Source organism: Ambystoma mexicanum, chromosome 6q (assembly GCF_040938575.1).
Source record: "Ambystoma mexicanum isolate Mex_15411 chromosome 6q, UKY_AmexF1_1, whole genome shotgun sequence".
NCBI classification, from domain to species: domain Eukaryota; kingdom Metazoa; phylum Chordata; class Amphibia; order Caudata; family Ambystomatidae; genus Ambystoma; species Ambystoma mexicanum.
In genome coordinates this window covers 816741572-816757054 of record NC_090937.1, presented here as the reverse complement: position 1 = coordinate 816757054, position 15483 = coordinate 816741572, and positions in this window count along the sequence as shown.

Genomic DNA, 15483 nt, shown 5'->3' with positions numbered 1-15483 from the left:
GATTGTGAAGGGAGCTTAATGAAACTTAACAAACAAAGCTTTTTTAATCATGTGAATTTGTCATTAAAAACAGGAAGACATACTAGGTAATTATGAGTGCTATGAAGATGCTTTCAAAGCAAATGAAAGCACTATCACTGATGTTAACTTTACGCAGTACAAAACAATGTTACACAATGAGCAGCAACAAGAAGAAGAAATTCAGGCCCAACTAGATAAAGACTCTTCTGACAGTAGTCAACCTTCTGTAACAGGAAGTCAGGAGCCATTAGGACAACCACTGATAGCAAATGAGGCTGAAGTTGCTATGGCAGAAGTAGAAAACACCATGGGCCTCATTAAACGGTAGGTGGTGGGGATTTAACGTTACCGGTAATGGAATACCGGTAACGTTAAATACCCATGCGAATTACGACCCGGCTCACTGCTATTAGCGGCACCGCTAAGTACGGTGCCACTAATAGCGGGCAGTCCGCATGCGCGCGACCCTCCATCCCGTAAATAACGCCATGCCGCTAATAGCACAGCATCACAAGGCAAGCGGACATGCCAATAGCGGCATGGTAAAGCCCCCAAAACCCCTTACCACCATGGCGCTAATACCGGCATTGCGAACCACCCGTTAAGAGAAATGAGCAGTGTTCCCACCTGCCACAGGTGGACACAATCAGCACAGGTGGAGGCAATGCAGACTGTGACAGCACAAAAGGAGCACACCACACCCCTTCACACACCAAGATGGTCCCAATACTAGCAGCATTACATGGGCTGGAGGACATGATTGCAGCGCAGCAGCAACAACAACAGGCAGCACAGTGGAGACGCAGGAGGAGGAGGAGGGCAAGACAGGCACAGCAAGCACCACCACGGCCCCTAATCATACCACAGCGGCACCCACCAATCCCCAGGATCAGAGCCAGTCCATTTAACCTAACCCCTGAGCAGATACACACCCTGTACCGTCTCGACCGGGGTACCATCACCAGCATCGTGGACATGATACACAACGACATTGTGAGCCTCATAGACATCCGAACTGCCATCCCCCCTCTACTCAAGGTGGTGACTGTGCTCCACTTCCTGGCTACAGGCACCTACCAGCATACAGTGGGGCAGATGCATGGCATCTCACAACCAGTATTCTCACGCACGCTGAACCAGGTAGTCAATGCTCTCCTGAAGCATGCACCTGAACACATATTCATGCCACGGACTGCCCAGGAGATTGCAAACACCAAAGTTGGGTTCTATTCACTGGCAGGCATCCCAAGTTGCATCGGGGCCATCGACTGTACCCATGTGGAATTGGTGGTCCCACATCACAATGAAGTAGTCTACCGAAACAGGAAGCAATTCCACTCCATCAATGTCCAAATAGTATGTGACGCCAACATGATAATCACACATTGCTGTGTCCGATTTCCCGGATCAACCCATGATTCCATGGTCCTGCGGAACTCAACTATCCCACGCTACATGGAGCGACAAGCCGGACAACGTTCGTGGCTACTTGGTGAGTAGCAGGGCAAGCACATGGCAGTGTGATTGGGGGGGAGATACTTACTCCAACTGGGTGTGATTGGGGGGGAGAGATACTTACTCCAACTGGGTGTGATTCGGGGGAGAGATACTTACTCCAACTGGGTGTGATTGAGGGGAGAGATACTTACTCCTACTGGGTGTGATTGGGGGGGAGAGATACATACTCCAACTGGGTGTGATTGGGGGGGAGAGATACATACTCCAACTGGGTGTGATTGGTGGGGAGAGATACATACTCCAACTGGGTGTGATTGGGGGGGAGAGATACATACTCCAACTGGGTGTGATTGGGGGGGAGAGATACATACTCCAACTGGGTGTGATTGGGGGGGGGGAGATACTTACTCCAACTGGGTGTGATTGGGGGGGGAGAGATACTTACTCCAACTAGGTGTCATTGGTGGGGGGGGAGATCCTTACTCCAACTGGGTGTGATTGGGGGGGAGAGATTCTTACTCCAACTGGGTGTGATTGGGGGGGAGAGATACTTACTCCAACTGGGTGTGATTGGGGGGGTGATATACATACTCGAAATGGGTGTAGCTTGTCATCCGTCGGACAAATGCACATACAGATGTACGCCAATGTCCATCTGGGAAGGGCGCAACGTACTTGAGATGAACGAACATGCAAGTATAAGCTACACAACATAGATGACAATTCAGGTCTAGAAACATTAAACATCCATCCACATCCACATTGCACAACATTCCACGCCACAAAATACACAAATGTCATACATGCCGTCAAGATAGTCATACAGAATTAGCGCAGCACAACATCAATAATGCAATGTGCCCTTGAATGCATGCAAAGGGATCACCCCTAGCGATAGCATTGCACCACGCACCTATAGCACCACTGAAGTGATGCCTCTCAGCATGGCAACATCAATGTTGGAATGGCAGTACACCAGCAGTGTGGTACCAAGTCTGCCTGGGCCCAGGGACACCTAAGACCTGGCCTCACCCTAGACATGTCAATTACTGTTGGAGGCATCAATGGGGCATGTCTACTTGCAGGGTCGAGCTCACCTTTGCACATTGCAGTCACACAGACCGTCTGCATGTATGCTGTTAATTGTGTACTTCAATCACAATGCAAAGTCAATTTGTGTGATATGAACAGGCCGCTCTTGAGGTGAACAGTAAGAGGACCCCATTCGTCCCCCCATACAGGTGATGCCGGCTATCCCTTGAAGAGGTGGCTCCTCACCCCTGTACGGATCACACAGAACAGGCACGAAGAGGAATACAATTGTGCCCATACCCATACCCGCATCGTGATCGAGCAGACTTTTGGCCTTTTGAAGACACGGTTTAGGTGCATTAGCAGGTCTGGTGGCGCTCTCCTGTATGGCCATGAGAAGGTAGCCAAGATCACCATGGCATGTGTCATGCTGCACAATATGTGTATCTGACGGAATGTGCCACTGCCCCCTGACGTTGAAATAGAAGCACCTGATGAGGATGATGATGGTGATAAGGACGGAGGTGAAGGGGATGCAGGTCATGCAAGAGGGGATGGCCAGGAGGGACGTGCTGTGAGACAGCATCTGATCAACCAAATATTCTGAGTAACATGGTTTCTTACTGTCACATGGATATGAGTAGTAATGCACTGGTGTCTGTTTGGAAGCGCACAATGGACCCTGTCGTCAATAAAGTACACATACACAATGAAGAAGTCCAAGCCTGTGTTTTGATCAAACACCAGTGTATTAAGGAACGTAAAGATAAAAATGTGCATGTCCCCAAACATCCCACCACCCTTCCCCCCACCCCACACAACAGTCCCATAACACCCTTCCCCCCAGCCCCCACAACAGTCCAATAACACCCTTCCCCCCACCCCCCACAACAGTCCCATAACACCCTTCCCTCCACCCCCCACAACAGTCCCATAACACCCTTCCACCCACCCACCACAACAGTCCCATTACACCCTTCCACCCACCCCCCACAACAGTTCCTCATGTGTCTGCCACAATGTTTCCGTCCAGGCATGCACACGGAAGCTTGACCATGCACTCCCTATTGTCCGTTGCCAACACCAGCATTGGGAGGCTGCCTAGACGTGCGCCTGGTGGTGCGGGAGAAGCGGCGGAGGGGGCTTGTCTGCCTCCAACTGGCAGATGAGGAAGGGGCTGACTGTCCTGGTGGTGATGGTGGGAAGTGGCGGTCCATTGCATCCGCTATCCGTGTGAGAACCTCCCTAAGTCGGACAATCTGCCCACACAGCCTGTCTGTACAGGCCTCCATCCCCTCCCTGGAGTGCCTTGCTGTCTCCGTAATCTCCGCCCTGAGACAGGCAGCCTCCTCCACATGCTGCCCAACCAGCACAGTTATTTCCTGTTGCCGCTGGCTGATGCTGGCCAGGTCGAGGGTAGTGTTGGGGTCTGGTGGTGTGGCTGCTGTGCCCTCTGATGCATCCAGGTCAACAGATGAAGCCACCGGGGCAACTAAAAGCTCCCATGTTGTCCTCGCCAGTGACATTAGACCCAGGTGTCTGCTGTGGTGATGGCTCAGGGGTTCCAGGGGGGGGTTGGGGTGTACATCTCCATGTGGAAATCGGTTGCATCCTCCACATCTGATAGTGGTGCAGTGGCTGCAGCCTCTCCTGCGGAGCTTGCTGCAGCTGAGGGTGGGCCCTCCGTGGCTGGGATCGGTGGTGGTGGGTTAACCTCCGGAGGTGGGGCAGTTGTTGGTGGTGTGGCAACTTGTGTCTTGGCAGTGGCACTCCACCGATGTTTGACACTCTGCATCTGGACCCTTCTACCTTTGCCCCTTGATGTTGTGGGGGTGTCCTCTGTGTCCTGTGCCCTTGTTTTCTTACTCGCAGGGGGTGCCTGAGATGCATTGCCAGCATCCTCACTGTCTGTATGTGAGCCTGTCGGGGACAAGAAGGGGGATGGCATTGGTTACGGTTCTATGTACTTAATGCAGTATACATCAATAATGCAGTTGTGGGCATTTGGACTTCATTGTTAAGGATGCAGGTGATGTGTCAGTTCAGTGGCTCATCCATGCATGGTTGTGTGTGGCACTTGTCTCTGGTGATGTGTGCATGTGTGTGTTTGGGTCTGACACTGACATGGCCAGGGTTAGATGCATGTATGGATGTTTGGCCATCCATGAGGAGATTCTGGGCTCACATTTGGGGGGACCAGTAGATTCACATTGTATGCTTTCATGTGTACACTCACCTCCATCTGAAGTGGTTGCCACGCCATGCTCCATTGTCCCGACTCCCTCTATTGATTCCACTCCAATGAGGTTGGCGCAGGTCTCCTCCCATTCTTTCAGTTTTATGGGCGAACCAGATCCACCTGCTGTGGCAATGTTGTGGTTTTCTGCAAGGATGCTTCTCACCCGGAGTCTGAGATCATCCCACCTCTTTCTGCACTCACGCACATTGCGGGTGGTGGTGCCCACAGCACTGACTTTCAAGGCGACCTCAGCCCAGATTGCCTTCTTTTTGATGAGTGTCTCCCGCCGCATGTCGCTGGCAAAGACCACAGCGGCATTGTCAGCTAGGGTCTGGGTGAGCATTAATAGCTCCTCTGTGGTAAATGTTTCCTTCCGCTACCGGTCAGTGTTTTTTTTACAGCCTTAGGCATGTCAAGGGTGTCCCTGTGGATTTCCTATTGCAAACTACTCAGAACAGGTCCAGGGGCAAGAGGATGGCAATGGATTGTGTTTTTAAAGAGGGCCGCCGTGCTCTTTCCCGTTCCTGTGCGATGACGCTGTTTCCGGTTCCGCAATTTAACGGTCACCGCTAATAGCGGTGACCGCTATTTGCATGCAGCGTGAGGGCGGAGGTGCTATCTGCACTTTCGTCGAAGCCGGTAAGAGACTTTTTGGGGACTTTAGCGGCATGGCAGTAGGGTCATTACCGGCATGGCGCTATGCTCGTGTCCGTGTACTCGTAATGGTCGCTATTAGCGCCCTCCTGCGAGGGCGGACACGTTAAGAGCGCCATGCTGGTAATTTGAGATTTTTAGCGCACAACGTGTAATGAGGCCCCATGTATCAGCATCAAGAAGATGCAGAGGACTTTACTGTGCAACAAGGAAAACTTAACAACGATCAGCGCACCATTTTTGAAGAGGTAACAAAACAAATTGTGCATGGCGTACAGCACGAAAATAAAGAATGTACCTGCCAAAATTACAAACCTATAGTGCTGTACGTCAGTGGTGAAGCTGGATCAGGGAAAACATTCTTAATCAAAATGATTAGCAAGTTCCTGCAGCAAATGACAAACAACAATCTATCAGCTGTTGTAACAGCCCCCACAGGTTTAGCTGCCTACAACATAGGCGGTGTGACTTTACACCGATTACAACTGCTTCCAGTAGAGCATCAAAATAAATTAGACTACTACAAACTTTCTGCAGAAGCTGCAATGGAATTACGGAGAGTATTGAAGCAAATGAAAATGCTACTAATAGATGAAGTCAGCATGGTCTCCAATCTAATGTTGGCTTTGATTCATCTCAGATTGCGAGAAGTACTTAAAAGTAATAGGGAAGAACTCTTTGCTGGGAAACATATTATAATTTTCGGAGATCTTCTACAATTGACACCAGTAAAAGGTGAACCGATTTTTTAAACCTTAGGCCACAAACTCTGCCGGAAAACTGTTGGTAGCATAGGTAATGTTAACCTTTAGCAACATTTCCAATACGGAGAATTAACTGAAAACGTGCGGCAATCTGCAGATCTCACTTATGCCAACATCTTAAAAAGTATTAGAGTTGGTGTATTATCGCAAGAAGCACAAGCTGTATTGAAAAAGCGGCATATACATGCACTTTATGGCGATAATGCATGCGCAACTGATGTTATGGAACAAATAGCGCACAAAAATGTCAATTGTATGGCCTTAATGCCAACTCTTGCAAGCTGTTTCAAATTCAATGAAACAATGCTAAAGAAAGAAATGCAAGCAATAGTAGAAATTAGCGCAACAGACAAACTAGACGTACATGGTTTGACAGTACACATGTGTGAGCAAGCCACAACAAGACTAAATAGTGTAGAACATTCAATCTCCAACACGGCTGGGTTGGAAAAAGTATTGAAATTATCATTAAATTGTAGAGTAATGCTTAAACGTAACCTTGACGTAGAGCAAGGGCTAGTTAATGGAGCACTGGGCACAGTTGTTGGCTTTCAATCATACCCACGTGATAACAGCATTCAGTTTGTAAATATTTGCTTTGATAAAGTTTCAGAAGTAAAAAGGATAGAGCGCTCAATGGCTCGATTCCTTCTCTTCAAAGACATGTATGTACGTAGAGAGCAATTTTCTCTAACTCTTGCATATGCAGTTACCATTCATAAATCCCAAGGTCTGACCCTATATAAAGCATTGATAGATATAGGAAAGACAGTGTTTAAGGAAGGCATGAGCTACGTAGCATTATCACGCTTAAGTACACTTGACAGTCTTTTGTTAATAAACTTTGATTCAAGTAAAGTCAAAGTTGACATTCCTTGCATTCTAGAATACAATAGATTGCGTTCACTGTACACCCCTCATCTGAAACAATTCCCTGTTCCGGATAAAGTGAAACGTGGTAAAAGAAAGTTAAATGAAACAGAAATGCAACAGAATGCAACAGGAAATTCTGGAAGAAAAAAGAAAAGAAGCTAAAGTGTCATCAATTGCCACAAACATAGAAGACCCTATTAGGGAATGTAAACCAGGCATGTCGGCAAAGAAGCAACAGAAAAAACGAAAAATGCACTCAGGTACAGAACTTGCTGGCCCATTCAAGTTTACAAATGAAAGTGGGGTAAGTTGCTATGCAAATGTAGCAATGAATATTCTATTTTAATTGCCACCAATTGTTAACAATATTTACCTGCACAGCACAGACCAATTGTGTTTGCAAATATTAGTACTGCATAGAAATGCAACAACCAATCCTGACAACACATGGAGTAAGTCAAGAATTGGACGACTGTGCTGGAATGGGGAGATTCACTATGAACTCACAAGAAGATCCACAAGAATTTCTAATGTACATACTATTAGTACTGGAAAGCAAAAGCATACCTGTAAATGAAATTTTCCAAATTTCGTACATGTGGAAACATACATGCACTCTCTGTAACAAAGTGATACAGGAAGAAATCCCAGATGACCGATGTGTGTATATTTCCATACTAAATTGTGAGAGCATTCCTTTTCAGCAACTTGTACAAAATGCAAACCATGGCAGATTGTGTAGTATTTGCAATTGCCATGTGTAGTATTTGCAATTCAGACAATCACTCTACCTTACTGATGCAATCATATAGTGCCTACATAATACTTATGCTTCTACCTTATAATGCAGATGCCACCAAAAACAACTGCAAACTAACTGGATTTACACACGGGCAGGTGTCACTTGAAAAGAAAACCTTTACAACAGTAGGAATAATCTACCATGCAGGAGCTACAACCAATGCAGGTCACTTCACTGCATACATTAAAAAGAATTGTGGATGGTTTGAATGTAATGATAGCACCATTACTCTAAAGGAGAGGTTGCCAGCTAACCTAACAAATGTGTATTTAATGTTCTTGAAGCCAAAATTTACGAAATAATGTGCACTTAAAATTGTGAACAAAGTAAGTGAAAGACTACAAATAGTTAGAATACACCCACAGGTATCTAACTACCCACCAGGATGGAAGAATGACACAAATAAATGACTATCACCGATTGTTGGAAACCAATGAACAGGCAGAATATGCCTATACGTATCCAATTGTAGTTGAAAATGGGCAGGAAGGCAACAAAGAAAACATTAATGGGAAAGATACGGGAAACAGGATATGTCAACGACACAAATGAATGAGTATCACAAATCTGTAGGAACACATGCACAATTAGAATACGCCTATAGGTATCTAACTACCCAACAGGATGGAAGAATGACACAAATAAATGAGTATCACAGATCATTGGAAACAAATTAACAGGTAGAATATGCCTATAGGTATCTAAGTGTTGTTAAAAATCGGCAGCAAGGCAACAAAGAAAACATTTATGGGAAAGACGAAGGAAACAGGATGTAACAACGACAGAAATTAATAAGTATCGAAAATCTGTAGGAACAAATGCACAGTTTGAATACGCCTACAGGTATCTAACTGTTGATAAAAATGTGCAGGAAGGCAACAAACATAACATTGATCAGAAAAATGACGAAAACACTGAAAGGAAAAAATGAAGTACTTAGTTGCATAAGAAATGAAGGTTTTTTTTAATCCGACAAGGATTTTTTTCCCCAGACCCAAGGATTAGATAAGCAAACACAGAAAATGAGCGCAATGCGCAGTACACTGGTTTGTAAAGTAAAGATGAGGGTCTAAAAAAAAATAACTGTCTATTAAGCAATGTGGTAAATGTGGAAAATTTGCAAACATTAACACATTTTTCTTTTATCACAGAAGTGGAAAAAGTGATACTTCCGCCAAGTACGAAAAAGCAAACATAAAACAGTTTCTGGATTGTGAACAAAGTAAGGAGTAAGTATATTGGCAGGCATTTTCTACACATGGGAATGTACTCGCCTAATGTGTGGGAGTAATATGCTGCAGTGCCTGTATGCTGGCCTTTCGTCTGCGGTGAGTAACCTACCACCTACGCCTTACAAACAAGCTGGAAGGAGTACAGGTCCTATCCACAACCATCACTGCATATGTGAAACATGGTCCTTGTAAATTAGCTGCTTATAAATTTACTTTTCGGACTATCGTCTGCAGCCATGAAGTGAAGAAACCAGGGCATCAAAACAACGACCAGAATCCACCACACCCATATTAACTTGTAACTCCACTGCTTATGACTTCTGTATTGCATGCATGAGCTTTAGCCATGCACCCAAGACTGCAGGGTCTCCCCACAACCACCTCGGTGATGTGTGGTAGTGGGGGTTATTCTATATGTGTGTTATCCTGCTGTACCTCTGCCCGGAGGCCTCCCTCCTAGGTGTATGTCTGTAGATCTTACATGGGATGGGTGTGCAGTGTCTTCCAAGTGTAGCACTTACCACTTTCTTGTTGGGGGCATGGCCTTAGGGCATGGACCCAACACTGCACGCACTCCCCACAACTTGCCAATGAAAATGCAACACAAGGGGTGTATGCATGGTTGGCACATGCAGCGGTGGTTGTGGCCAGGGCCTAGAGTCTTGAAAGTAAGGCCTTCGGCCTTCGGCCGACGGCCATGCATCCAAGACTCTACAGGCCCTGGCCACAACCACCGTAGCATGTGCCAACCATGGCAGCGTACTAATGAATATACTAATACCCATTGGAAACAGTAATGCACGTGTCCCTACAAATCTAAGAACTCCCCCATGCACTGTATGGGCTGAAATACTGGCCCTATTGGACCCCTCATTTTCTGTGCGTACAAGGAGGCCACAGAACATACGTTGTAAAGTATGTATAAGTGTATTATTGGGTTGGGTACATGGCCTTCGGCCTCGCACCCAAGAGACCAGGATGTTCCCACAACCGCCTGTTTGTTTTTGGGTGCATGGCCTCTGGCCATGCACCCAACACTGCACGTACTCTCCACAACTTGCCAATGAAAATGCAACACAAAGGGTGTATGCATGGTGGCACCTGCTACGGTGGTTGTGGCCAGGGCCTAGAGTCTTGGAAGTAAGGCCTTCGGCCTTCGGCCGACGGCCATGCATCCAAGACTCTAGGCCCTGGCCACAACCACCGTAGCATGTGCCAACCATGGCAGCGTACTAATGAATATAATAATAGGCACTGGAAACAGTACTGTATTCACAGCATGTAGGCAACTTCAATGTTCCCTAACACCAATCGTGTCCGTGCAAATGTAACAACTCCCCCATGTAATACACGGCCTCAAATACTGCCCTTATTGGACCCCTCCTTTTCTGTGCGTACAAGGAGGACATAGAACATACGTCATTAACTAGGTATAAGTGTACTGTGCGTACAAGATGGCCATATACATTAGATCATGACGACCAACCCCCAGAACAAGTGCATTAATCACGCATATGTGAAGACTGTAGCCCCTGGCCACTACCACCGTAGCATATGCCACCCATGGAGGCGTACTAATGATTGTAACAATAGGCATAAAGAAAAATAATATGGACACGGCATGTTGTCAATTTCAATGTTGCCTACCTATACCCGTGTGCTTTCAAGAGTTACACATTTCCTAACCACTACATGCAGTCAAGTGTTACAAATTTCCTGCCCACTATATGGACTGAAGTGCTATCGTTATTATCCCCCACATTTACTGTACGCACAAGGTGTCCATAGAAATTACATCATGACGGCCGAGGAACAAATGCATAGATCACCCATTTCTTACTGCGTGAACCTTTCCCAATGCTCTGTGCCACAGCAAAATAGGGTAATGGAAAAAGCATGTGTACGCTGTTTATTGCTCCGCTTTCCGCGGATCCAAGATGTCGGGCGCATCCAAACCATCTGACGCAGAACACGTCTCACAGCAGCCAATGGACAGAGACGTTGCGTGTACGCGGTCATGACGGCAGCCCCTTAGCCAATCGGTTTCTTGTTCGTCGAGCGAACAGGGAATCGTGACCGCGGAGCGAACATGGATATCACTAATTATTTCTGACCTACTTTTTCATAATTATAAATGAACGTACTGCATGTATGGTGACAAAATTTACAAAAGCACGCTTTCTGGACCAAGCCCCTGTACCTGCCGCAGATTTTGTCAAAATCCGTCCAACGGTTTCACCTGTAGCCGTGCGCAAAGTTTTCCCCCATTCAGTCTATGGGAATAAAAGACGTTTTGGGACCCCCTATAACTCCCCTCCCCCTGGACGATTTCTCACCAAACTGTACAAAGAAATTCAGAATGGGACATATATTTTTTTTGCAAAGTTTGGTGAGGATTCGTCCATGGGGAGCGGAGTTATAAGCCGCCCAAAAAGTGCTCTTCCTATGGAAACAGCAACTTAACCATAACTACATGGCCACTACCACGGCCATGAAATATATATATATATATATATATATATATATATATATATATATATATATATATATATATATATATATATATATATATATATATATATATCCCTTTTTGTATGCAGGAAAGAAGGTAGAGCGCAGGTGAGCCAGAAGAGGAGTCACCCAGGGATGGGTCAGATTATTCAGAAGGCTCTGGGGGCCTGTTTGGGGGGACCCCACTAACTAGCCATTATGGAGGATTGGTTAAAATGCTCACACAGTATGGAGGAGCTTAGAGGGACAATGAACGGAGGAAGATGCCATGATCCCCCCAGACACGCTACAGAAAAGAGACAAGCAAAAAGCAGTGAAGTCCAGAAGAATAGTCAATAAGTGGCAAGATACATCCTAAGACGAATCTGGGAAGGATGATGAATGGAACGACAAATCCTCGGAAGAGGAGGTGGAAGTGATAACATTCTCTAGTGAGGAAAGCACTCTTAAGAAAAAGAAAAGCAATAACGTAGAAGAAGGCAACAGGAAATATTTTGACCCAGATGCGCTGATACACTTGCGTTCTGCGGAGTAGGAACCTCTGGCTAAGATAGCCGCATACTTAAAGAAGCGCCTGAGACCACAGTTAACAAAAGAGGCGAGGAACAAATTGAGGGCGGAATGCCCGAGGCCCCAACTTCCAGAGGGAATAGCAGAGACTCCAGGGATATATGAAAAAATGGTCACATTCATGAGCAAGTATGAGAAAGACATCAAAAAAAGGGCTAGATAGGTCCTGGCAGTCCTGCCAGGACAATATGCTAGATGTCGTGGGGTCACTCACCAAGATTCTACAGATGGCAGCATAGGCCAAAGAAAAGAGCAAAGCTATTGACCCCACGATGCTGACAGGATGGGCGCAAAGGGCGATTTGCGCGCTTGACAGAGACAGAAATCATTGCTAGTTAAGATAATTTGCAAACTCAGTGATCTAGCCACATCCAAAGCCCTGGCAGCGGCGAAAGGGAATCTTTTTGGTGAATCCTTTATAAAGGAGCTTACAAAGTTTGCAAATTCATACGCAGCCATTGATAAGGCGCAAGCATCCCTGAAAAGAGTATTCGGGAAACACGTTTTTGGACAGGCTGGTAGAAGAAGGGGCCGCTCAGCCAGTCGGTATGCACACACCAGGTCCTTGAACGACAGAAGTCACGGGAGGCAGAATGAGCAAAAACCCAATCTTTCTTCTCATCGAGGGGAAGAGGGAGAGGAAGAGACTGGAGGCAACCAGAACACCAGCATCAGCCTAACTCAGGGGAGAACAGTGATTACAAAATACTGTGTGAAGCAGAGAGTGCCTGCAGTAGGCAGGAGACTGGCACAATGCGTAGAACACTGGTGCGATTTATCATAAGACACCTGGGTCATAAATACAGTACAGTACAGCTGTTAGACACAGAAATAAAAGCCATACCGGCAGCTTTGTATGGTTCTGAACTGTGGGGACATGTTAATATCACTGATTTGTCAACCTGTGAAAATAAGTTTTAAAGAAACTATTGCTTTTACCTGTGTCAGCCTCCTAGGCCCTGGTCCACCTAGAAATTGACAATACTGGGATAGCAGCTAGGACCTCTTTTTTTTTTTTAAACAACTTTATTTATTAATCGAAGGCATATGACATTGAAACAGCTAAACAAGTACTTTACCCCTTGTTGAGTCTTTATAGTCTGGTAGCGTAATGCACGTCACTGGTTGTATACTCTTCAGGGTGACCTTTGTCCATCAGCCTCCGAGTGTTTTCTTTTTTATCCCTTCTTCTCCTCCCTCCCGCCCCCCTCCCTTATACCCTCTGAAACCTGTAACATTTGAACACCAACTTTTGGGTTGTAGAGAACCAACTGGGAGGTTTTTTTCCCAGTGAGCACATGAGTCTTGGGTATAACACAGTAAAGAGTCAAATAACGTGTATGTTCCTGAGAAGGCGTGGCTTGAAATAATGGGCTTCTCTGTCTTTCATTAGGTCGTGGAAGGGCGACCATATTGTTAGGAACCTTGTGTATTTTCCGGCATTGAGGGCGCATATCTTCTCCATAACCATAACATTCCAGATCTTAACCCACCACCATGCCGTCTGTGGACCTGATTCGTCCTTCCAATTCTGTGCTAGGGACATTCTCGCCGCTGATAGCAGATGGGTTATTAAGGTGGCTCTGGGCCCTGTCATTGCATATGTTCCCTCTATAGGCACACCCAGCTATATCGTTTTTGGGGACATCGGCAACTCCACCCCTGTGATGTCTTTAATATGGCCCAATATTTCTTTCCAGAAAACTTTTGCTTTGGGGCACGTCCACCGCATGTGGTACAGGTCGCCTGTCGCTCCGCACTTTCTCCAACAGTTAGGTGAATAGGACCTGTTCATTTTGTGGATGCGGTGGGGGGTCAGGTACCATCTAAGGTATAATTTATATGCCGATTCCTTAATTGTGGTGCATCTGGAGGTGCCGTGTGCTCTCTCCCATATTTGGCTCCATTCCTGCTCTGTTAAGGATACCTTTAAGTCTTTGTCCCAACGCTCTTGGTACTGAAGCACCTCCTCCGCCTTGGCCCTAGAAAGTAGTCTGTAAAGTCTAGTCACTCCTTTCGTTGTCTGCCCTTCCCGTAAGGTCAGTTCCAGGCCTGTTGGTGTCCTTGTGCCTGCCTGTTTCACTGTTGGGTGAGTTATCCAGTGCCTGACCTGTATGTATCTGAATCGCTCATTTTGCTCTAGGCCAAATTTCTGCTGGCATTCCGTGAAGCACACTGGGGTGCCGTTAATGTATAAATCTTGTAGGGTCAATTTTTCGGCTCCTGTCCACCCATCCCAGAACCTCTTCTGGAGGCCCGGTGAGAAATCCGGGTTGTGCATTAATGGAGAGTTAGGGCCTAGCCCTCGTGGGATTCCCTTCCTTTTCCTGGCTGTGTCCCAATTAAGCAGGGACCACCTCGTCGCTGCCAGAAGAAGGCCTCCTTTCTCTCTGTCCCTTGTTTTCAAGTATATTAGTGCTGTAGGAGGTGTCGCTGTGGCCACTTGCTCCATCTGGCACCAGCCTTTATGGTTGTTGGGGTTAGCCCACCGTAACATTGGGGCTAGCTGGGCTACCAATATGTAGCCTTTCACATCCGGCACTCCCAGGCCTCCGAGCAGCGGTGGGCGCGTCATGATGTGTTTCTGGACCCTGGGCTTCTTCCCTTGCCAAATGAATTTTGATATCGCATTTTGCAGTTCTTTGATTTTGGCCTGAGGAATAGTCATAGGAATAGCTCCCACCACATAGAGAAGACGGGGGAGGATAGTCATTTTTACTGCCGAGATTCGGGCAAACCACGACAGTTCCTGGCTCTCCCACCTGAGCATGTCGTCCTGCATCTGTTTCCACAGGGGGGTATGTTCGTTTTGTATAGTTTATGCGGGTTGCTCGTTAGGTGAATCCCCAGATACTCCAGTAAGTCCTTCACCCACGGCACCTAGAAGGCCTTCTCCAAGTGCTCAATCACCTCTCTCTTCTCCGTAATGTTCATTGCTTTGGATTTCGAAAGATTGATGGCGAATCCTGAAACCTCCCTAAATTCCTGTAGTTGTGACATTGCTCGGGGCATTGTTACTTCTGGGTCTTTCATAAAAAGCATAATGTCATCGGCGTATAGCGCGATTTTGTGCGTTGTCTGACCAAATTTCAGGCCCCTGACTTCCTCATCCTGCCTAACCCGTGTGGCAAATGGCTCCATTACCATCGCGAATATCAACGGGGAGAGTGGACACCCTTGTCGCGTGCCTCTGCGGATATTGATCTATTTTTTGCTTTGTCCATTGATCATGAAGCTTGTTGCCGGAGTTTGGTAGTTAGCTAGCACCATATTTATGTATTCCTGTCCACAACCGAAGGCCTCCATCACTATTTCCAGATAGCTCCA